This window comes from Protopterus annectens, chromosome 8.part0 (genome assembly GCF_019279795.1).
Source record: "Protopterus annectens isolate FY-2018-M chromosome 8.part0, PAN1.0, whole genome shotgun sequence".
In the NCBI taxonomy this organism is placed as follows: Eukaryota; Metazoa; Chordata; order Ceratodontiformes; family Protopteridae; genus Protopterus; species Protopterus annectens.
Genome location: NC_056741.1, coordinates 1,358,494,216 through 1,358,517,431, shown reverse-complemented (window position 1 = coordinate 1,358,517,431; position 23,216 = coordinate 1,358,494,216). Strand labels below are relative to the sequence as shown.

Here is a 23,216-nt window from a genome sequence, read left to right as displayed (position 1 = left end):
GACTGATTTAGTTGTTGCAGTAACTAGACGCAAACTTTCTGGAAATTGCTCATAGTTTTGGTCAAAATTAATTTCCTTTTATTATATAGCTTTCATATATTATGGTTTCAGCATGTGGGATTTTGTATTTTGCCTTGCAGTTCCTGTGGGGGTACAGCTGCACATATGCAGCTGTTTACATGCTGGTGTATAGTGTGATGATTTGCATTTCTGCATTTTCAGTGAAGTTAACTGGGTTTATGGGGATTTGAAGCTCGTCAGTGTATCACTTAGGAAAAGATAGTTTGTCTTAAATTTCTAAAGGTGCATTGGGTGGAAGAGCTCTCTGGTTTCAGTTTTATTTCAAAGGAGAGTGCTTTATGGTCAGACCTAACAAGTGATGAAGATACGCAAAGGATGGTGCAAGATGCTCCCCTATTAGTAAGGACAAGATCTAGAATGTTATTTCCCCTAGTTGGGTATCTGACTGACTGTTCCAAAACATTTGTATTGACAGTCGAGGAATCTCTGTGCTTGTGCCTTAGTGGAGGTGGAGGTTTCCCAATCTGTAGTTGATAGTTCAGATCACCTAGGAAACTGCTATTGGGTTTAATACCGAATGATTCTAGTTCCTGTAGATAGATGTTGTACATATGCAGAAGTATTGATCTTTCTCTGCTTTCTGACCATGGTTTACTGTCCTTTGAAACATTGCATATGTATGGCCCTTGTGTTACTTGTTTTTGGTATGCTATTTCTTTTTGTACCATGAGTTTTTGTTTTGTTACTTTAGCACAGTTGCAAAATGATTTTGCTTCTTGCTCTTTGCACATTTGTTTTACTTTTTGGGGGATGGGGGCATGTATTTTAGAGTGTACAGTGACCTCTTTTTTTTCAACTTTTGCATTTGCACATACAAGCTTTGATCCATTCCTTTACTCTTTTTATCTTTGCACATTTTTTCCACTGCCTCCTTTGTTAATATTTCCACATGTTTCATCCTTGGTTCATCTTGATCTGTATTCTTAATGATGCTAATGACCTTGCAGTGCCTTGTACCTTCTCTAAAGCTATACCTGGTTCTGAATGTGCCTTCCTCTTTCTATTACAAAGGTGCATGGCTGCATTTGTGTTTTGTATTTGTCTTTGTCAGTGAATTCAGTTCCTTGCTTAAGCTGGTGTAGCTGTTTGTGGATGTCCTTCAAGGATGCATCTGCAGTGCTAACATATGGGTTGTCCTGCCTCAGGCAGCCCTTCGGTCGGCCGGATTCCAAAGTCTGGGTCTGGCCTCGGCTGATGTCGCACTTCACCCGACATCATAGCTGCTGTGTATTGGGTATAAAGGCATCAGCCGACGCCATTTTCCTCAGTCTTTCTTGCCGCGTGGTGCCCGAAGCAGAAGCTGTTCGCAAGTGCCGGTCGGTCAGATCCAGAGATTTCTACTACCGAAGACTTCTAAAAAGCTAAATACCCCGTTGGGGACTATTTCTTGCCTCAGCCGATGTCAGAAAAAGTAAATAATTGTTTAACTTGTGGGAAACAAATACCTCATAAGGATTTCCACTCTTACTGCCTTCCTTGCTTAGGCCCAGACCACGACGTATCAGCTTGTCTAGCCTGTGCTTCCTTCAACCGACGGACACTTAGACGTCGGTCGGAGTTTGCAGAGGAGTTTTTTGGTCCCGCTTTTGCTTACAAAATGCCGTCTGAGACTCCGACTTCACAATTAGCTAAAAAACGTAAGGAAAAGGACCAACACTCGCGGTCCGCGGTTTCGGCTGAAACCACGGTTAAGCCAACCGCGAGTGTCTCTGTTTCGGCTGAAACAGAGTCCACGGTTCTTCCTTCAGCCGAAAGCATGCCTCCGATAGCCGAGGCCTCACAGAGCATGGCTGAATCTGCTACTGAAATTTCCCCTGCTGTAGCAGGCACCCAGGACTTATCAGATACTATTCCTTTAGACATATCTACTCCTGCACGTGGAGCTGCTAGGCCCCCTGCATCTATGTCTATCAAGGCTTTTTCTAGGGCTAAAGCAGCTAAATCTTCTAAGGCCTTGCCTGCTAAAACCCCCTCTCACAGGCCTACCTCTAGTTCCCAAATGCTCAGCCTGGCTGAGGATCTCATTTCTTTGATCAGGGATCCCAACCTCACCCAGACAGGGCCTCTCAACCCCTCCAGAGAAGAGGCCTAGAACTGAGCCCCGGATCCTGTTTCTACAGACTATTCCTCGGATGATTCAGAAAACTCAGACCCTCCAGAAGGCCCATATTCTCCTTATGAGGATTCTGATGCAGAAGACTCCATTCCTTCTGCCTCTCCTCCTGAAGAATTTTCTTTTGGGGAAACCTTACATGCTATGAGAGAGCATTTTCAATGGCAGGGCCAGGATTTTTCAGATTCAAGGAAAAGGCTAAGGACCTTTTTACATTTACCACAGCATAGGCCTTTAGCCATTCCTCCAGTACTAACAGTTGTTGATGATGCATATAATGATGCCTGTACTGCCCCTGACTCTCTTCCTCCGGCCCCTGCCAAGCCCGACAGATATTACAGGGTCCCGGACACCCACTTTCACGTGTATAAGGCTCCTATTGCAGATCCTGAAACCATTTCACAGGGCCCCAAAGCTGTAGCAGCTGCCTCTGCCAAAAACCCCCTCCCCTCTGAAAGAGAATCTAGAGCATTAGAGAGATGGGGTAAAAAAGTTTATACTTCTGCTACTCTTTCGGCCAGGGCCTTAAACTGTCAATTCCACATGATTCAGTATCAGGAATTTTTGTTAGACCAGCTAAATAAAAAACTGTCCTCTCCTGAACCTATAGACCGTAAGTCCCTTCAGGATTTGGTACATAACACTCAGCAGGTCAGTAATCATTCATTAAAATGCGGCTATGATGCACTGGAGGCTTCCTTTAGATCAGCTATGAATGGAACAGTGATTAGAAGGCATGCCTGGTTAAAAGAGCAATCCTTACCAGACCATGTTAAGTCAAAGCTCCTGGATGCTCCTATGGAGAAACAAAGTTTGTTTGGCTCCCCTGCACAGCAAGTGCTAAAGAAGGTGGAAGAAAAAGCAAAATCTGTCCAAACAGTCAAGGATTTCTTACAGGTCCAACCTCCGAGGTTTAGCAGAAATTGGCCTTCGACGAATTGGTCCTTTCCAGACTCCTCCAGAGCACAGAGAGGCAGAAATAGGTGCCCAAGAGGCAGAGGTCAATCCAGAGGTGCCTACAGGGGACGTCAGTGGCAGCCTAACAACCAGAGAAGTACTGCCACAGATTCAGCTACGACCTCTTCCACAGGACAGACACAATGACTTGGCTCTGATACCGCCTACCAGGGAACAACTGGAAGCACCCTTGGGCGGAAAACTAGCCTTATTTTCCCTAAACTGGCATTACATTACAGGAGACAAATGGATTTTACAGACAATAGACAAGGGCTACAGGTTTCACTTCCACACTCTACCAAAAAAGAGAGGAATGCCAAACCTACCACCAAACCAAAAAACAAACGCTCTAGGACAAATCAAACACCTACTAAGGATGAGAGCTATAGAAAAGGTACCGCCTATGGAACAAGGGCAGGGATTTTACTCCAGACTTTTCCTGGTACCAAGGAAAGAAAATCAACGGAGGCCTATTCTCGACCTGTCCGCTCTGAACACATTTCTCATTGTTCCAAAATTCAAAATGCTGACCCTACAGCAACTTCTTCCCATGCTGGGCAAGGAGTCTTGGCTGGTGACTCTAGATCTCAAGGAGGCATACCTGCACGTCCCTATACGACCAGATTGCAGAAGATACCTCAGATTTCTTGCAGGATCAGAGCATTATCAATTCTCAGCATTGCCCTTTGGCTTATCTACTGCGCCCAGAGTATTCACGAAATGCCTGGCATCAGTAATTGCTCATTGCAGGCTTCAGGGAATTCAGATTTATCCATACCTGGACGACTGCCTAATACAAGCGGACAACAAGGCCAAATTAACAAAAGATTTGGAAAAGGTTATACAACTGCTGCAAGCCCTGGGATACACAGTCAACATGAAAAAGTCAAGGCTGGTACCATCCCAAAGAATAACATTCTTGGGTGCAGAACTGGACACATCAAATCAGATGGCTTTTCTCACAGCAGAAAAACAAAAGCAACTACCACTCTATTTCATGGCATTAGCAACACAGATCCAGCTTACAGCAAGGAAAGTCCTGCAAGCCCTGGGTTACATGGCATCCTGCATAATATTGATTCCGCATGCCAGGCTGCATATGAGGAAGTTGCAATGGTACCTAAGGAATGTATGGTCTCAACACAAGCACAGCCTAGAAGCCCAAATTCCAATAATTCCATGCCTGAAGCAAGAATTCCTGTGGTGGGCTCAGGCCTGTCAGTTAAACAGAGGACTGCCTTTCCACAAACCTCATCCAAGCCAGACCATCACCACGGACGCCTCAGACCTAGGCTGGGGGGCACACATGGTGGACAAGTGTATACAAGGCCTATGGACACAAGACCAGCTGAATCTACACATAAATCAAAAGGAGATGCTGGCAGTGAAACAGGCAATCCAGACATTCAGACCTTTTCTTCAACAGGGTCACTTGCTGATAAGGACGGACAACACCACGGTCATGTGGTATATCAACAAACAGGGAGGTACACACTCATATCCTCTATGCCGGATGGCAATGGACCTGTGGAATGTGGCCCTGAACCTCAACATTCAACTCCAGGCCAAATTTGTGCCAGGAAAAGAAAATTCACTAGCAGACACCTTAAGCAGAACTACCACGGATGCCCACGAATGGATGCTGCATCCAGACATCTTCAAAACCATTACAAAGAAATGGGGACTACCAGAAATAGACCTGTTCGCATCCCCACACAACCACCAATTGAGGAAATTCTGCACAAGGACATACCACCCACTTGCTTGGAAGGTGGACTCCCTATCCTTCAGTTGGGAAAACCTGATAGCATATGCATTCCCACCTCTTCCTTTGATGCACAAAGTCCTACTGAAGATCAAAGAAGATCACCCAAGGATAATCCTGATAGCTCCAGACTGGCCGAGGCAGCATTGGTACCCGCTACTGAGGAGTATGTCTCGGACACACGCATGGCCTCTACCTCTATGTCCTTTACTTCTAACACAGAACAACTACAGGATCCTACATCCAAACTTGAAAACACTACAGCTAGCTGCTTGGAATATTACATAAAACAAAATAACCCAGATTTATCTCAGAGGGTTAAAGACATTATCCTGGAGGCTCGCAGACCCTCCACAAGGAAGACTTATTCAGCCAAATGGAAAAGATACCTCATTTGGAGTGCAGCAAAAGGAGAAAAATGTATCATTAGCAAACATAGCTAACATACTGGAATACTTAGCAGAACTTTTCCACAATGGCCTGTCTTACTCCTCCATTAAGATTCATGCATCAGCAATTTCAGCAGAATACAACATGGGTCCTCCAGTCTTCTCTCATCCTCTACTCAGGCCGTTTCTGAGAGGAATTAAAAATGTAAAGCCTCCAAGGAAGCCACCTTTGCCTACATGGGACCTGTTGGAAAAGTTAACACTTCCCCCTTTTGAGCCAGCAGCTACAGCAGAATTACAGTTCTTATCTTGGAAAACTGCTTTCCTGCTTGCAATCACTTCAGCAAGAAGGGTTTCTGAATTACAGGCATTAATGGCAGTACAGCCCTTCCTTATCTTCCATCAGGATAGTGTGTCCTTGAGAACTAACCCTACTTTTATGCCAAAAGTGGTCTCCAGAGTATCATTGAACCAAGCAATCCACCTACCAACATTCTTCCCCAACCCACAGAACAGGGGGGAAATACTACTACATACCTTGGATGTACACAGACAATTGCGCTACTATCTGGACAGAACTAAGACCAACAGAAAAACTGACCAGCTTCTGGTAGCATATGCAACAGGAATGCAAGGAAAAACAATTTCAAAACAGACAATCTCAAAATGGATAGGAAATTGCATTAGATTTTGTTACTCTTTTCATGGAAAGACAACTCCAGAAAATATCAGACCACACTCCACAAGGGCTACAGCCACTACTACAGCTTACCTACGAGGAGTGGCTACCAAAGACATTTTAGAAGCTGCTACTTGGAGCTCCGTGCATACATTTGCCAAGCATTATAATCTTCCTTTATACTCCAGATCCCGAGCAGGTTTTGCAACTGCTGTTTTGCAAGGGATCTTAACTACACCATCATTATCTTAGTGCCTCCTCCCCCAGTTTGGCTATGGTATTCTACCCATATGTTAGGACTGCAGATGCATCCTTGAAGGACATAGTACAGTTTTGTACCTACCATAAATGTAGATGTCCGAGAGGTATGCATCTGCTGTCAGGATTACCCGCCCTCCTTCCCCTCTGTGGTACTCCTAGGGTATTTGCCCATCTTGTAGCTAGCTGGGGGAATCTATTATGGTGTATTTGTTTGTATATACATTCTTATATTGTTTGCTCTCTACTGTTTGGAATCATTTGCATTTATCCAAATTTAGCCTTCCTAGAGGGCACCTGGCATCTGGGGCAAGAAACACTGAGGAAAATGGCGTCGGCTGATGCCTTTATACCCAATACACAGCAGCTATGACGTCGGGTGAAGTGCGACATCAGCCGAGGCCAGACCCAGACTTTGGAATCCGGCCGACCGAAGGGCTGCCTGAGGCAGGACAACCCATATGTTAGGACTGCAGATGCATACCTCTCGGACATCTACATTTATGGTAGGTACAAAACTGTACTTTTCATTCTACTGTGCAGCAGTCCTACTTTTCCACATTTTTCTTTGGCTGGAAGTACCTGTGCGACTTTTCTTTTACATCTTTCAACTTGTCATCTTAATGCTTCGTAACTCTGGTAAATCTTAGTTGCGTATATATGCACTAGTAACACTTTGTCTTCACAAATTGTATAAAAGGTAGTGATTCATAGGTTCATACTAGGCTATCTGCCCTAGGGCATTTATAAGCCTAGCCAGAGTATATTTGGCTTTCGCCACCCATTTTAAATTAATTTTGCTATGCCTTTTTTCGAGGTTATTATACTGTGCCTCTGTCTAACAGTGACACAGAAGTGATACCCGGGGTAAACCTATGATCTCCCATCCACTCATCAAGATTCCTCTTGAAGAGAGTCAATGAGGGACTCTGCCTAACCTGGACTGGGATTTTATTCCATAGTGAAGGGAGCCTCTGGGTTATGAATCTGTCCCTCCAGCATGTCCTATTTATTTCAGTGCTGAGGTTCAAGTCTCAGTGTAGCTCGATGGGATTTGGATTTTTGAGGTGCAGCATGTCCCTTAATTCCGGGTTGGACATGGCCTTATACGTCAGGCACAGGTCACCTCTGAGCAGGCGGTATGCCACTGAGTAGAGCTGGAGTTTCTTTAACCGGGCAGCATATGGCATCTGTTTGAGCCCTTTGATCCTCTTGGTGAGGTACTTTTGGGGTCTTTCCAGTTGCTGCAGGTGTTTGGTAAGGTACATCCCAAAGGGGCATTGTACTCTATTATGGGCCTGATGAGGGATGAGTAAAGAGGCACGATGACCTCCCCTAATCTAGATGTGAATCCCTTCATGATTAGGTGGGCTATATAAAATGTTTTTCTAACCACTTTGGCCATGTGGTTGTCAAATGAGAGATTGCTATCAACTTGGGTCCCCAGGTCCCTAATGACTTCTTCTGTACTTAATGGATTACCACCTATGTGGTAATTTGTGGGCACTTTGTTTTTGCCAAAGGGGATGACTATACACTTTTTGGCGTTTAGCTTGAGGCCATGGCTCTGGCACCAGTTGTCTGTTTCTATGAGGCCCTTTTGGAGGAAGCTTGTGTCGGCTGGAGAGTCGATTATGGCGCCCAGTTTGCAGTCATCTGCGAACTTAGTCACTCACAGTCCTTCCGTGTTGGCCTGTACCTCCGAGAAATATATACCAAACAAGAGAGGTCCCAGGACTGAGCCTTGTGGGACGCCACTTGTAATTGGTTTGTAGTCTGACATGGCTCCAGCAATTCTAACCATGTGGGTTCTGTCCTTGAGCCAGTTTGCAACCCATCTAGTGACATAGGGGTTTATATTTAAGCTGGTGAGCTTATCTATAATGCCTGAGTGGGGTATTGTATCGAAGGCTTTTGCGAGGTCCAGGTAGGCTGTGTGGACCACCTTCCCTTCGTCAATGGCCTTGGTGACTGTTTCAAAGAAGTCAACCAGGTTTAAGAGGCAGGATCTGCCCTTAACAAAGCCAAACTGGGTAGGATCCAGTGTCTGTAGGTCCCCAATATCTTTATTTATGAGGTCCATGATGATCCTTTCCATAGCTTTGCAGACCAAGCTAGTCAGGCTTTTGTAGTTTTTTTTTTAAATCTGAGCAACTGTATCTTACATGGTGGCTGTGTTTCATAGACCCTAGGATCAAAAATTAATAGGCTGGCCACATCTAGAGATTTTTCTTCCGTATAGTTCAGATGTATGAATTTTTTCTTGTGGAAACACGTATTTTTGGCTTTAATATATTAGACTTTTTTTTCGTGTTACAGACTTATAAAAAATTACTTTTTCTGGTCACCAGTTTATGCAGTGGTATGCATTGTGCAAAATGTTGTCTCTAATGGTCTGCTTTGATAAAGTGGACCAGTATTTTACTCCATAGGCATAATAGTACAAGAAAAGTAAATTCAGGCTGTAGATGTGCACTGTAAAAGGCTATCTCTTTCTTTGCTTAAAAACAGTAGTTGATTGCTATATCCACTTAAAACAAAAATACATGGTTAGTTAGGCAACCGGGCACAGTGGGTGACAAAATGCAGCTGAAAAAATGAACCTTTCTTTTCAAAAGCAATTCTAATTTCCTTAGCAATATGGTGACTGTAGCTTACTGTAGCATAAAGTTTAGAAATTAATTTCCACTTTCTGAACTACTCTAACACGTATACAATGCATCTATCCTGTTTTAGCATCTCAGGCCAGTCCTTTTGGAAGAATAGCATTTCTGTTGTCAGTAGTAAGCTTCACTGTGTCTGGTCACTAGCTCCATTTAGGTGCTCAGATTTGAGAAGTAGGCTATCAAAGACATTCACATCTCTGTACTTCTGGATCACAGAATCTGACATTTTAACATTGCCCTCACTTTTTTAATGCTATTCATGTACCAGGCAGCTTTAACGTCATCATCATGGAGTTTGTATTAAAAGACTAAATCATTGGCAAACATACCTTTTTGATGAGGTTAAAAGCACTTTCCATGTCAAAAACCTACCCAGCCGTGAGCTGTACTATGGTAAGTTTCTGCATCTGTCAAAGTTGTTACAGGTTTACAAATGGCACACCACACCAGTGTTAAAGCAAAAAAAATGACATTGTAGTGAAAGTAAGGCTAAACAAGAAATAAAAATGAAATAAAGATTAAATGTATTCTTAACATGTGTGTAAACTTTATTTTAATTTAAGTTTATGGCTTGAACAGTCCGGTCTGATTTAGTGCTAGCAGTTTGTTTTAACAAACTAAATAGTACCATATTCTACTTTTCATACAGATTCATAGACTCATAGATTTTTATTAGGCTAATGACCTGGGGGCCTTTCTAAGTCAAGCCAAGTTTTCCCAAAAGAATAATGATTTCCTATATCCAAATAAGGACACTGAGGGCCAGGCATATATAAGCACCCTCTTTCCATAACGGACATAGGTGCCAAGCTCGGTGTAAATTTCCTGTTCTCCATCCAGTAGTCTAGGTTGCGCTTAAATTAGGTAGTAGATAAACTCAGCTTCACATGAGTGGGAAACCTGTTCCATAGTAGAGGCAGTGCCTGGGACATGTATCTCTCTCTCCAACATGTTCTATTAAGTCAGACAAACTTCAGGTCGCCGGACCTTGTATTTCTGGTTCTATTTGACTTATGAATATGCAGGAGATTCATAAATGTGGGGTTTGCGGATGCCTTGTAAGTCAGGCATAGATCACCCCTCAGCAATCTATAAGAGAAAGGGCTTTAAGGTGCTCTGCATTAGGCAGGTTTTTTTAAGCTTTGTGTACTTTTTGTAAGGAACTTATGAGGTCACTCTGGTTACTACATATGCCTGGTCAGGTACATACCAAAGGGAGCTTTGGACTCTGGTCTTTTAAGGGCAGTGTACAGAGGAATAATTACCTCTTTGGACCTAGATGCCATGCCCTTAAAAGTTGCGCAACATAAAAGGAATTCCTCACCACTGTGGCCACATAGTGGTTGAAGGTAAGGCTACTGTTTTTGTGTGTACCCAGATCTCTGACCACTGGGTTGACTCTTAGGGGTGTATTATCAATCAAGTAATTATTCGGGATGGTTGATTCCCAAAGGGTACAATTATACATTTCTTAAGACTGAGTTCAAGACATGGCTGTAGTACCATTTGTTATATGCCATGTTGTGATTTTTTTTTCAATGTATGTGTAGATTATGCTTTTTCTCCTTTGTATTACATATATTTTCCACCTCCATTATACATCAGCTGTGTACAAGAATGTTACTTTGTAAAAGCAGCTTTCATCTCCTGATGGATTGGGTTTCTTTTGTTTGCCCGGAGTGACGTTTCTGCTTACTGCTCTTTCTGCTGCCTTTTCAAAAATTAATTGGACATAGAGATGTCCACTCTGAGCTAATCTGAGGAAGGGCACTGAGCAAACCCTGATCTGTGATGTATAAATCTGCGATATATAACATTAAGTATCCTGTCTTTTGCTTATTTTTACAAGTTATTTATAGCACTTTTATTGTCTGCTGCATATTTTTTTAGCTAGTTTCACTGTGTGTGAGGTATTAACTGGAAATTTTCTACATTTGTTAAGCTCCTGTTTGGGTTGGTTTGTGCTGATTTTTGTCTCCCACATTCCCTCCCTATTGGTATCCTGTTCTTATACTTGGTGGCTTTGCAGTTGCCCACCCCTACTGTAAATTTAATCTGGGACACTCCTCCCAGTTTAGTGTCATTACCTCATTTTACCTAATACAGGGAGGACATTTAAGAAGGCCAACCCACTTCTTAACCTTGAGTTATATTCTGCTCCTCCTTACTCCCTTTCCACTTTACCAAACAAAAAAAAATTCTAAGCTTATTTTCCTACCTTTCCTGTAACTAGTCTAGTCCAGATACAGAGTTGCTGTATCCGGGACTGTTTGTAAGCTTCTGAGCCCCCGCCACTTAGCTAGGGTTAAACTATTCCCGGCGCCATAAAGTCTGCTCTTCAAATTTTCCTGTAGAACTAGCCAGTTTTTTAGTTTTAGCAGTCAAATCTGTTTCTTTGAGCTCAGCACTTGTTCAGAACTCGTAGGCACAAAATAAACTACAATTACTACAGCACTCAACGTTTCTCACTTGTCTAGAGGAAAACGGGTTTTAGTACTTAGACATGCCTGGATAGGTACTTTTTTTTAAGGGTCAGCTCCCGGTGTTTTCTCCTGTCTACCTGATGTATCTGGGCATCTTGGGGCAATCCAGCAATTGCCTCATGTACACACACAAACCTCTCCTCCTACCACCCAACACTACTACCGGTGAGAGATGCACTTACATAGCCAAACTGGAAGCAAAGCTCTCTTCAACCAAGACTGGACTAGATAGGCAAGAGGAGAGGGTAAACACTTGCGACACACCACACTCATCACATAGTCCCTCAAAACCTACACCACCAAAACATACACATAGAAACACAAAACATGCGCCTACATTCAGAGGCTCTCAATAAAAATCTGCCCAAGCAACAGGGACCTCCAAAGCAGAAATGCAAGCAACCTCCACCCCCCAACACAACCCAAATGAGAGACAGCCCACAAACTCAGTGTGCCACTCGACCACAGCCCATAAGGCATAACATACCCAACACTGTATAGTCATAGGTGACTCTGTAGTCAGGCACACTGATCTTCCATTCACCAAGCTAAACAAGAAGAAAGTTACTGTCAGCTGCCTGTCTGGTGCCAGGATCCGCCACAACGCATGCACTCAGGTCACTCCATAACAAGTACAAATATGACTCCGTCATTGTCCATGTTGGTGTGAATGACCTGAGACTTACCTCCCTGGACTACATGAAGAGACATGAACGAGCTGTCCAATCTTGTAGCCCAATCAGGTTTGACCGTAGTCTTGAGCATCATCCTGCCATCACCCAGAATGGTGCTACAGTACAAGGGCAAAATGATTGACTTCAACAATTGGCTAAGCGACTGGTGTCATTCTAAGGGGATCCAGTATCTGTCTGCCTGGGATGACATGATCGACAGAGCATAATGCTTTGCCAGAGATGGCCTGGACCTGTCTCCCTTTGGATGCTGGCTAAGGCTCTTGCCACCTCTATAGTGCCTTTTTTTTAGGCAATGTTTAAATGACAAACTCACCACCATAACCGGTACAAGCAAGCAAAATTTGAGGGTAATGCTACTCAGTGCTAGAAGTCTAAACCTCAAAATACACTCACTCGAGGCACTCTTTAAAATGGAGAACATCGGCATCTGTGCAGTGACAGAGACCTGGTTCAAGGCTCCAGAGAGAGCACCCCTGCATTACCAGGCTATAATTCATACCACAACTTTCAGCCATCTAACTTGGACCGAAACACTAAAGGCAGAGGCGTGTCGGTATTCATTAAGGATATCCACACCTCCAGGCTAGTTGCTCGGCATAATGCATCCGAGATTATCCAAGTGCAACTAACTCTGGCAAGACCACAATCCAAATTGTAGCTTGCTACAGATCCTCCACCATGCCCCAGGATTCCCACTTCTCATTTCTTGATACACTGGAAAATATTAGGGTACAACCTAACACCCTAATAATGGGCGATATCAACTACCGCACCATTAACTGGAAAACTACTCGTGTACCAACTCTTTTGCTCAACGTTTTCTGAAATTCGTAAATTCCAACGCCTTGGATCAACTTATCCACACCCCCACCAGAGGCAGCAAAATCCTAGACCTGGTCATTACCAACATGGGCAAACAGTGTTCCACACCAGAGGTCAGTTCCTCATTGGTCAGATCTGACCACAAGCTAATCACCCTAGACATCCACATCCCACCCCCACACCCCATTAGGAAAACCACCGTAAAAAAATTCTCCAAAGCCAACTTCACACTTCTTAAGACAGAAATGGCAAACTTCACGACACCCATGCAGACAGACAATAGAGGTACGACTGCTGAATCCTACACAGATGCACTTTATAAGCACTTACATGAGTGCATGAATCGTGCAATCCCTAACAGAACCAAGATGCTATCCTTCAAAAAACGGAAGCCAATCTGGTGGTCCCCTGCCGTAAACAAACTCTACAACAGAAGAAAGAAACTGTTGCAAAAAAGAGTAAAATCCCATGATTGGAGGAACTCCCTGGTCAGCCTCAGTAAAAAGCTGAGATCCCTCATAAAATCCTCCAAAGCTAGTTACGAAAACAAAATTGTCACTGATTCTAAAGACAACCACAAAGCATTCTGTAACTGTCAAGAATCTCAATGGCAACACTCAGATCTGCTGTGAGTTAGAGCACAATGGCACTAAATATACAGAACCAACTGATATTGCCAACATCCTGGCAGATAGATTCAGTGCTAAGTTTAACCCCCTCTCACCCCCTAAAGGGCCCATCTCTATACCGGAAGAATGCAAAGTTCCTGTAATCACAGCTGCACAGGTAAAAACCACATACTCCAAAGCCAAGAACACAGCATCCATAGGACCTGACAACATCCGAGGCTGCGTTCTACACGAACTACAGAACAAACTGGCACCCCATCTAAGTACCATGTTCAGTCATAGCCTCACCTCAGGCTTTGTGCCCACCGAATGGCGCACAGCGACAGTTATCCCACTCCACAAAGGGGGAGCCACCACGGACCCCGGGAGCCTACTGCCCCATTAGCCTAACGAGCCTGGTCTGTAGGCTGTGGAACTTATCATGGAACTTGTAAACAATGACATTGGTAATCTCCAAACTCTGGACCCCACCCAGTTCGATTTTATAAAAGGCAGATCATGTCTCCTAAACCTGATAGACTTCTTTGAAGCAGTCACCAAAGCCGTAGATGAGGGTAAGGTGGTTCACACAACCTATCTAGATCTCACCAAGACTTTCAGCACCATCCCTCACTCTGGAATTATAGATAAACTCACTAAACTAGGTATAAATCCCAATGTCACAAGATGGGCTGCCAACTGCCTCACTGACGGAACCCACACTGTGAAAGTAGCAGACTCCAAGTCCGACTTCAGACCAGTGACAAGTGAAGTACCACAGGGTTCAGTCCTGAATCCTCTCCTGTTTGGTATCTACTTCTTAAAAGTATAGGCTAGCACAGAAGGTCTTTGGCTAACGAAGTTCGCAGATGACTGCAAACTAGGAGCCATAATCGAAACTCCTAACAATGTGGACATCCTACAAAAGGGCCTCACTGAGACAGATGCCTGGCCATGGCCTCAAGCTCAATGCCAAAAAGTGCATTGTCATGCCTTTTGGTAAAAACTCTATATCCATGAAATACCACATAGGCGGTATTCTACTTAACATCCAGAGTGTGATGAGACCTTGGGACACAGGTGGACAGTAGTCTCTAATTTGATAATCACATCGCCACAGTAGTCAGGAAATCCTTCTACGTGGCACACCATCAAAAAAGGTTTCATATCCAGAAAAAAAGAGGTCATTGTTCCCCTCTACTCATCACTCATTAGACCCCTTATAGAGTACAATGCCCCTTTTGGTACGTACCTCACAAGACATCTACAACATCCAGAAAATCCGTAGAAATACCTCCCGAGGAGGATTACTGGCCTCAAGCAGATGCCCTACACAGACCGTCTCAAAAAACTCCAGCTTTACTCCCATCGCATATCGCCTAGTCAGAGGCAATCTCTGCCTAGCATACAAAGCTATGTCAAACCCAGAGCTGTCAGACATGCTCCACTTAAAGAAATCCCAATCTCTCGAGCTACATGCTCTAGAGACCTAAACCTTGTCACCACAATAAACAGAACATGCTGGAGGGATAGATTCCTGTCCCAGAGACTTCCCATACTCTGGAACGAACTACCTATCTGTATCAAACAAAGCTCCTCATTAGCACTCTACAAGAAAAATCTTTGGTTGGATGGGAGAAAGAAAATTCACCCTGGGGATCACTTCTGTGGCTCTGCTCAACAGGGGCACAGGAAAATAATTTTCTTGGGTGGCGAAAGCAAGGGTACCTTTTTGGCTAGAGCTGCTAGGCTTATATAGGCCCTAGGGCCAATAGCCCACTACCTACCTAAGAATAGAATGGCCACTGAGGACAGATGACAGATGCTTGTACTTTTTAATTACTGAGTTTTGTTATAATATCTAGGAAGTTCGTGACTTGATTTCTCTTGTTTAGCTTACAGTAATGACTGTTTTCTTGCTGTATTTTCAGTGTGCCTCACTAAATTTGCTACTTATTTTTAACTGTTGAGTATTGTAGTATTAGATTGTCACTAAGGGATCTGTGTTTGTTTCTCTGCAGATTCCACATCGTGTGCTAAGTGATGGTTCTATACACAATGACGGGTAGTTTTCCAATATTTGACAGTATTGCTGGTTGCTCATCATAGGTCAACAAAGGAGTTAAGAAGCCAGTCATAGTAAGAGATGTCTGCTTTTGCTTTATAAATGAACATTGAAATTAATTCTAGCATTTGATTTTGTTCCTATCCTTGTACAGAAAAAAAAAGTGTGCTGTAGTGCCTCATGACTTTTCCCCCCAGTTTCTGTGGTTGACACTTAAGTACATGTCCGCTACGTCTGTACAAGCTGTTATTAGTAATTACAGGCTGACTTCATATACGACGTGTGTCAGCGTGCATGTTTTTTCTGTGTGCAGGGTATTTATACTTCTCAATTTTTTTGCACAAGAAATTTGGACAAAGACAAATATAATTGGGAGAGACCTAAATTAAGGTACAGTTTTTAAATATGCTAATTCACTTAAAAGTTAATAGAACAATAGGTTTTGCACCACTTTTCTGAATATGTATAAAACTCTAGTGTCTGGGATTATTGACTGACTTGTCCTCAAATCCTATGTTGTCCCCGTCATTGTCAACAGTTATCTGCCTTGAAGTGAATCCAATGCAGCAAATACTTAAGAGATTCTCCAGCACCCAGCGCTCAAGGTCCTTTCTCCCATAATTCCTTGCATTAGCAGAGTAACTCTAGATTTCGTTGGTGCCTCCATTCTTGTCAGATGAAGTTTCCAGTGCTGTGCTCATCATCTTGTGAAATACTCATAACTGAAGTTTACTTTTTCTGTTATCAGGTTTCTTCAGAAGTATTTTATTCATTTTTATATCTTAAAAGTAAACTCTCAGAACTTTCTTTACTCTCTCCCTTTTTGCTGAGGTCTACCAAAGCATATTGGGTTACCCTACATTTCTGTATGGACAGCGTCTGTTGGGTTTTTACCTCAAAATGAAAAAGGCTTTGGGCTTTAAAAGATGTCCTAAATGTGGGCAATAGGATCCCACTCCAGGATCCACACCATTAGTACATTTATTGCTTGTGGTCTTACTGTTTAAATGCATAATTTGACATTTTTTTTTCCTTCAGTCAGTGGTCTTTGTTGGCTAGAATAAATCGATTCTCAGGGGTTTTCTCCTTGGTTTTATGGGAGAAATGTCAGGTTATTCTTCTGATACACACCTTTCTCAACTTCCTGGAGGTTCTTATACAAAGTAGCAAAAACCTCAGCCAAAGAAAAGGAAAAGTCTAAGAAGTCCAAGGATAGAGAAAATGGTTCTAGGGGAAGTAAAAACGAAAAAAAAAAAAAAAAAAGACATGTGGTTTCCTTTCTGTCAGATACCTTGATTCTGAAAATTTGTAAATCACTGAAGCCTTTCCTGTCGCATTATACCAGAATTTAAACAGCTGTATGTGATTTTTTTGGATCCATTTTACCTCCGTCCCCAATTACATGCATCAGCCAGTTCTGAGACTATTGTAATTTTGGAGCACTCTGTGCAGACAGAATTTTTTTTTTCTTGGGGTACAGATATTCAGAGAGAGAGAGAGCGCACTGGAGATGTTTTTTTACTTTCCACCCTTCTCAGCTGCACCTGTCCAGTTTATTAGCTCTTCCAAAATTATCTTGGACATAGATTGGAATACGATGGTGAGAGCCTTCATAAAGGTCCAGATGCATATGGAAGTCATTCTCTTCCCCTTAACACAATGAGAGCTAATCTACCCCTCCTCTTATAGTTGCTCCTTCCCTGGAACCTCTGTCGCATCTGCTGGTTTTTGAACCAAGATTCCCCGCAATCATCCCCCTCTCTGCACAGACAACCTTGGGGTCTTTGACAGTGGCATTTTCTCTGACCAACTGAAGTTCTTGGAGACTGTGGCTCCCCATAGCTGACAGTTTGGCACTGATCACCTGGAGGCAGGCTCAACTCCATCAGAGTTGTTGCTGCCTGTGACCCTCAACAGTTCAGCTACTGTGTTGCCCTCTGATCTGATAGGGTCATTGTACCAGGTATTTGATGTTCTGGTACATTAACTTTGCAGTTAGCCTAAGGTTGCCCTTCTTGGCACTGTTGCCCATCCCTGTACATGTTCAAGTCCTTAGAGAAAGTTTTGACCCAGCAGTCAACAGTGGAAGGTGATGTTTGTCTTGCCTCAGTTCTAGCTGTACATACCAGTGTACCCGTGACCCTTGGATTTTATCTTTTCCAGCAACAGTGGGTACGGTTTGTTTGGCTGAAACCGAATTTATTGATTTTTAATGGATTTTGCATTTCATCTAACTTATTTGGTTGATATATGCAGAATCCATTAAAAGTAGGTGGTGTGTGTGTATGCATTTGTGTGAATGGTAGCATGCATGTGGATTTGTGTTGGGATATGGGTTCGGGGTGACTTTTTGGTATTTGGCATGAGATATAGTTAACTGAGGGTTAAAATTTTTCCTTATTCCCCACTGTTGTGCAATCTCAGAGGTGGTGTATTTATAACTAATAGGGAGTGTTTGGTGTAGGGACACTTGGCCCCCTTGCAAAAACTTTTTTTTTTCATTGGTTTGAGACATTTATTATGCTGGTGGATTTAATGAGTGTGTAGACCTAGGAAACCTACTTTCAGACAGCTTTGAACAATCCTTTGTTTGATCTTTGTTTAAGGGACTATGAACACTATTGGTTATTCAGTGCCCTCCCCCCTATGAAATTTAAATGTAAGAGGAGAGACGGGGATTCCCATTAGAAGGCTGTCACTGAGGGCACTGACCTTGTGGGGGAAGGATCCCCCAGATCTCTTTCTGAAGACACCTCATTATGTAAGTTAATGGAGATGTTAAAACAGACTGGAAAGTGTCCTGCTAATACCCCTTTATCTGATGAGGAAGGATTCCTAGAGGCCTTTGGGACAGGCCCTTCTACCTCCTAGATGGTCCTTCCTGCAGACAAACTTAATGTTGTTTCACAGAGTGCTTGGCAAGGTGCCGATGTGGTAGGAGCCATCCCGCACAAACCAAGTAAGGTGCCTGCCTCTCCCAAGGATTGCCCACATGGGAGCATAGGTCCTCTTGTGAGTTCTGTTGTCATTGAAGCAGTCACAATGAAGGGGCTATCCGAGAAGAGCTCCAGTGTCAATCCTCTGAACTTACTCCAGAGTGATGGATCATTTAGGAAGTATTTGTATGCTTCAAGGACTTTTTCCATTTCTGCATTAAATTAAATTTCTGATATCCCCACATTCCAGTAATCAGTGAGCTGTTAACACTCCATCAGAAGACCTCAGACAACAAATACAGAGAAGATGATAACTCAACTGGCTACCATGTTGTCATTTACCAGTGTCACCTTGTGGCAGGTTTGCAAGGCAGCAGATGGAGCATTGAAAGCAACGGGTACTAGTATAGTGATAGTGTTGTACCCGTCTGCATTTGTGATTTAACAGGTAACTTTAAGGTGAGATTTCTTAAGACCCCTTATAATGGGATCTCTCTTTTTAGACCCAAAGTAAAAGATACTCTGTGTAAGCGTGACCAAGAGATTAAAACATCGAATGCAGGAGTTTTTTCCCTTGCCCTTAAAGACCTTTTTCCAGGAATCAAAAGAGAGGGAAGCATCCCTGGTAAAGGAAGTCCTAGTATTTAGTCGCTGACATATATTTTGATGGGGTCCCCGGGGTCTGAGGAAAGGATCTCCAATGGACAACACCCCAGAAACAGAGGGGATATAAAAAAAGTCAAGGGTTTAGTGGTCTCTTTACCGTTGAACCCTTTGTGTTCATGAAAGCTTTTCCACCTGCTCCCCTCTTGAGGCAGTAGGGGGACACGAATCACTTCACCTACAAAATTGGAAGGCCATCACACAGCATTCATGGGTGAAGGTAATATCCAAGGCTTACATAATCCATTCCAAAGTAAAACAACTCTTTTCTACAGGATCCATATAGATGTTTCACCCAGTCTGTGAAGAGCTTCAGCTCAAGTAATGTGCTAGCTGATAGAAGAAAGTCATCCAGGAGGTCCCACCAGACTACTGGGATTTGTTTTATTTGAGGATCCAGAGTCTACTCAAGATATTTTAGTTCACAAAAAGAACAAGGATCTCTGGCACATTTGTACCTCCACAGTCAAAACTTGTTTTTGAAGAAAGAGTTTCTGGATGGTGATAGTGCTATCCATTCTTCCTTTTCTGGGGAAAGAAAACTGGCTATGTTCTGCAGACATTGAGTACTTGTGATTTTACTTGGGAGATGGTCGCTATCCAATCAGGGCCCTGCTGTTTGGTCTCACCACAGCCCTCCCGAGTGTTCATCAAATGCATAGCAGTGGTGGCAGCACTTTTCAGGCTGCAGGGGTTCCAGGTGGTTTTGTACTTACATGAATGGCTTTTCACTGCAAGAACAAAATAATCCTTAATCTAAGCAAGAGATTATTTGCTTCAGTTGTGCCAATCCTTGGGAATGTCCATGAATTTAAAAAAATCAAATCAACTTTTACAGCCCACTCAATTTTCGGACGTCATAGGTTGTCACGTAGACAGTGTGTCAGACATTGCAAGACTACTACTGTCAAGGCTGATTTCCCTTCGTTTGTAGGAACAAGAGGTCATCTCTTCTTGGAATTCACAAGCTTCTCTAATGATTTTCTTACTGTGTTCCTTGGCAGCTTCTGTAACACTAGTACTAGTGTTGTGGCAGCTTCCATAACATTAGTACCTGCTGCAAAGCTTTTCATGAGAGTTCTGTTCTGGACCATTTCAGTCCAGTGATCCCTATTAACACACACTGTATCATGCAGTCAAGCTATCCTGTTGTCATCCTTGCATCTCTTGGAGGATGATTACCCTGTGGTAGCACAAGGGCCTTAGTTTGTTCTTTTTTTTTCCCCCCATGGCTGCAATCCCCAGAGATGCTTCTCTGTTGGGATGGGTTCATTTTGAGGGAGTATTTGTTCAAGGAATGTGAATCGGACAACAGGCCCATCTTCACATCAACATTCTGGAGTTGACGGCAATCCTCCTTGCTTTGTAGGCGCTTTAGGACTGCCTTCCCCAAGGTGTGATTTCTATGGTCTGCTATGTTAAACTGGGGAACATGTTCGTATCAGCTATTTTGACAGGCCATGAGTGTATGGCAATGGGCAATGTCTTCTCAACACTTCCTTATAGCAACATACACACAACAAGTCGATACAGTATTCTATCCAACGGGCTGAGTCACTGCATTCTCATGCCTCACAAGTGGTCCCTTAGTGATATCATGGAAACAGAAATTTTCAGCTGCTAGGACCAGCCTTGCTGTGACTTTTTGCATCCTCCACCACTTAGAAGTGCAGCAGATATTTCACCTTCATCACTAAATAGGAAACCGTCACTAAGGGGCACTCTAGTCTGTACTTAGCCACCTGGTCTCCTTTGTGCTTACCGGCCAGTTCTACTAGTAGTAGAGTTCCTACAGAAAGCTTCCATGAGCAAGGCAAAAGTAAACCTCATTGCTCCAATCTGGCCCTGACAAGTTTGGTTCCCTTACCCATGGCCTCATCCTCTTCGACTTCCTTGGGTTCTGGTTCCCTTACAGATCTGCTGTTTCACCCATCTGGCTAGCCTCACCTGGACATAGTCTATCAAACTAGAACTGCATGATTTCTCCAATTCCAGTGATGGCCAAAGATCCTTCTCTGTCTTCTAGAGTGGTATGCATTCAGACTTCTGTCAAAAGCCCTCCACTAGAAAGGTTTACAAGAACAAATGGAAAAGGTTTTCAATATGGGCAATAGAGAATGGACTGCGTACCCCTTTTTTTTTTTTTACCCCTACCTCTCCATTCTAGATTTTTTGGTGGGTCTCTTACACATTGGTGCCAACTTTTCTACTATTGAAGCTCAGTTGGTAGCTATTTCTGATTTTTACATGGGGACAAATGACTTGTCGATAGCATCTCTGAAGGTCACTAAGGCTTTTACAAAGGGCACTTTTCTTTTGCGACCCCCTACTAAAGACCCATCTCCTCTTTGGGATATTACCTTGCTGTCACAGGCTCTCGCACAGTCTCTCTTTGAACCTGGCATGCCTTTAGAGTTAAACATTCTTGAAAAAAAAATGTTTAATGGTTATAATTTCAGCTACACAAATTTCTGAACTTCATGGCTTGTCATGCAAGTAACTTTACTTCATATTCCACAAAGACAGAGTTTCTTTTAAACCCATCCCTAGCTTTGTGCCTATGGTAGTCTTCCTTGAACCAATTTCTACATTTGCCTGACTTTTCCCCTAACTACTCAGACTAAAGTAAGCACACTTTGCATACCTAGGATGTTTACCAGCAACTTAGATTTTACTTGTACTGCACAAAGTCTTTATGGAAAGATAGCCAGCTGTTTGTATCTTACTTTGTCTAAACTGAGATCCAAGGTCTCCAAAGTTTTTGTCCAGATGGCTTTCAGGTTGTATTTCCTTTTTTTATAATATGAAAGGAGTCTCTCTAAACCAAGCAAAAGGTGGATTCCACTAGGTCAGTTTCATCTTAAGCCAACTTTGTGAAACGGTCATCTTTCAATGGTATCTGTGTGGCAGCAACTTTAGTGTACCATGCACTGCTTTGTCAAAACAGCAAACTGGGTCTCCATTCCAGATCCAGAACAGCCTTCAGTTTAGTCATATTCGAAAGTATCCTGCTATGATGCCAACTGGGAATCGTAGGAGCTGGGGATTCTGTTGCATCTGTCAAGATGGATGGAGGGACAAGAGAGGATATTAAAATTATGTACTTTCCCGCTCCACCTGACTTGAAGTTCTGTCCTTCCCCATGCCTAAAATTATCATACCCTTTGTCTCGTTTCTGGAGGATCATAATGAACCAAGCCTGAAGTCTTCATTGGGTACTGTTAAACAATGTGGTTCCCTGGTTGTGCCTCCCCTTCCGGTATTCCTGTCTTTTAGGGCAAACTCAATCTGAAGCTGTGTTGCTAGTGCAGAGAAGTAAGGGAAGTAGAAGCTTGAGTGCTGCAAAAACACTGAAATATTTGCCGGCTCTGAACAACCTGGAGGTGAGAAACCCACTGTCAAGACAGAAGAAAAGCAAAAACAATGATCTAGTGTTATAGCAAGTATGTTGCTTTCATTTATTTACAATCAAAAATGTTATTAGGAATTGAGCAAAACTGAGGCAAAAGTAAGGGCATTCTGCAAAATCAGGGACAGTTGAGAGGTATGAGTGTAAAATATATATGTAGGTTTGTGTGTATATACATATATGTATAAAATGTATGTGTGTGTGTATGTGTGTGTATATATATATATATATATATATATATATATATATATATATAGATATATATATATATAGATATATATAGATATATATCGATGTGTGTGTGTATATATATATATATATATATATATATATATATATATATATGTATGTATAGATATGTGTGTGTGTGTATATATATATATATATATATATATATATATATATATATATATATATAAATTCAGACTTATTTTAGGCGTAGTAATTAATACTGAGCTAGTAGAAAGGAAATAACTCAGACACTGAATAGATTAAGCTTTCGCTCTTATTCAGGTGGAAGAGCTTCATCAGAATAACCTATAGTCAACAATACTTACATTATATGTAACTAAGAGTCACAGTTCTATTTTGACAGTTGCTTTCTTTCTACAAAATGTTTGGATCATC

At 42.6% G+C, this 23,216-nt stretch overlaps 1 protein-coding gene across 5 annotated transcripts in view; it reads left to right on the top strand.

Moving 5' to 3' along the window:
* Positions 1-23,216, top strand: part of BCL9L (BCL9 like) — a 1,117,803-nt gene that overhangs the window by 189,954 nt on the left and 904,633 nt on the right. For 2 of the 5 annotated variants that reach the window (XM_044080932.1, XM_044080931.1), the window contains one exon: positions 15,538-15,655. The exons of the other annotated variants lie outside the window; for them this stretch is intronic. The gene's annotated coding sequence lies outside the window, so the exon portion shown is untranslated. The remainder of the gene's footprint in view (positions 1-15,537; positions 15,656-23,216) is intronic. 5 annotated transcript variants of the gene reach the window in all.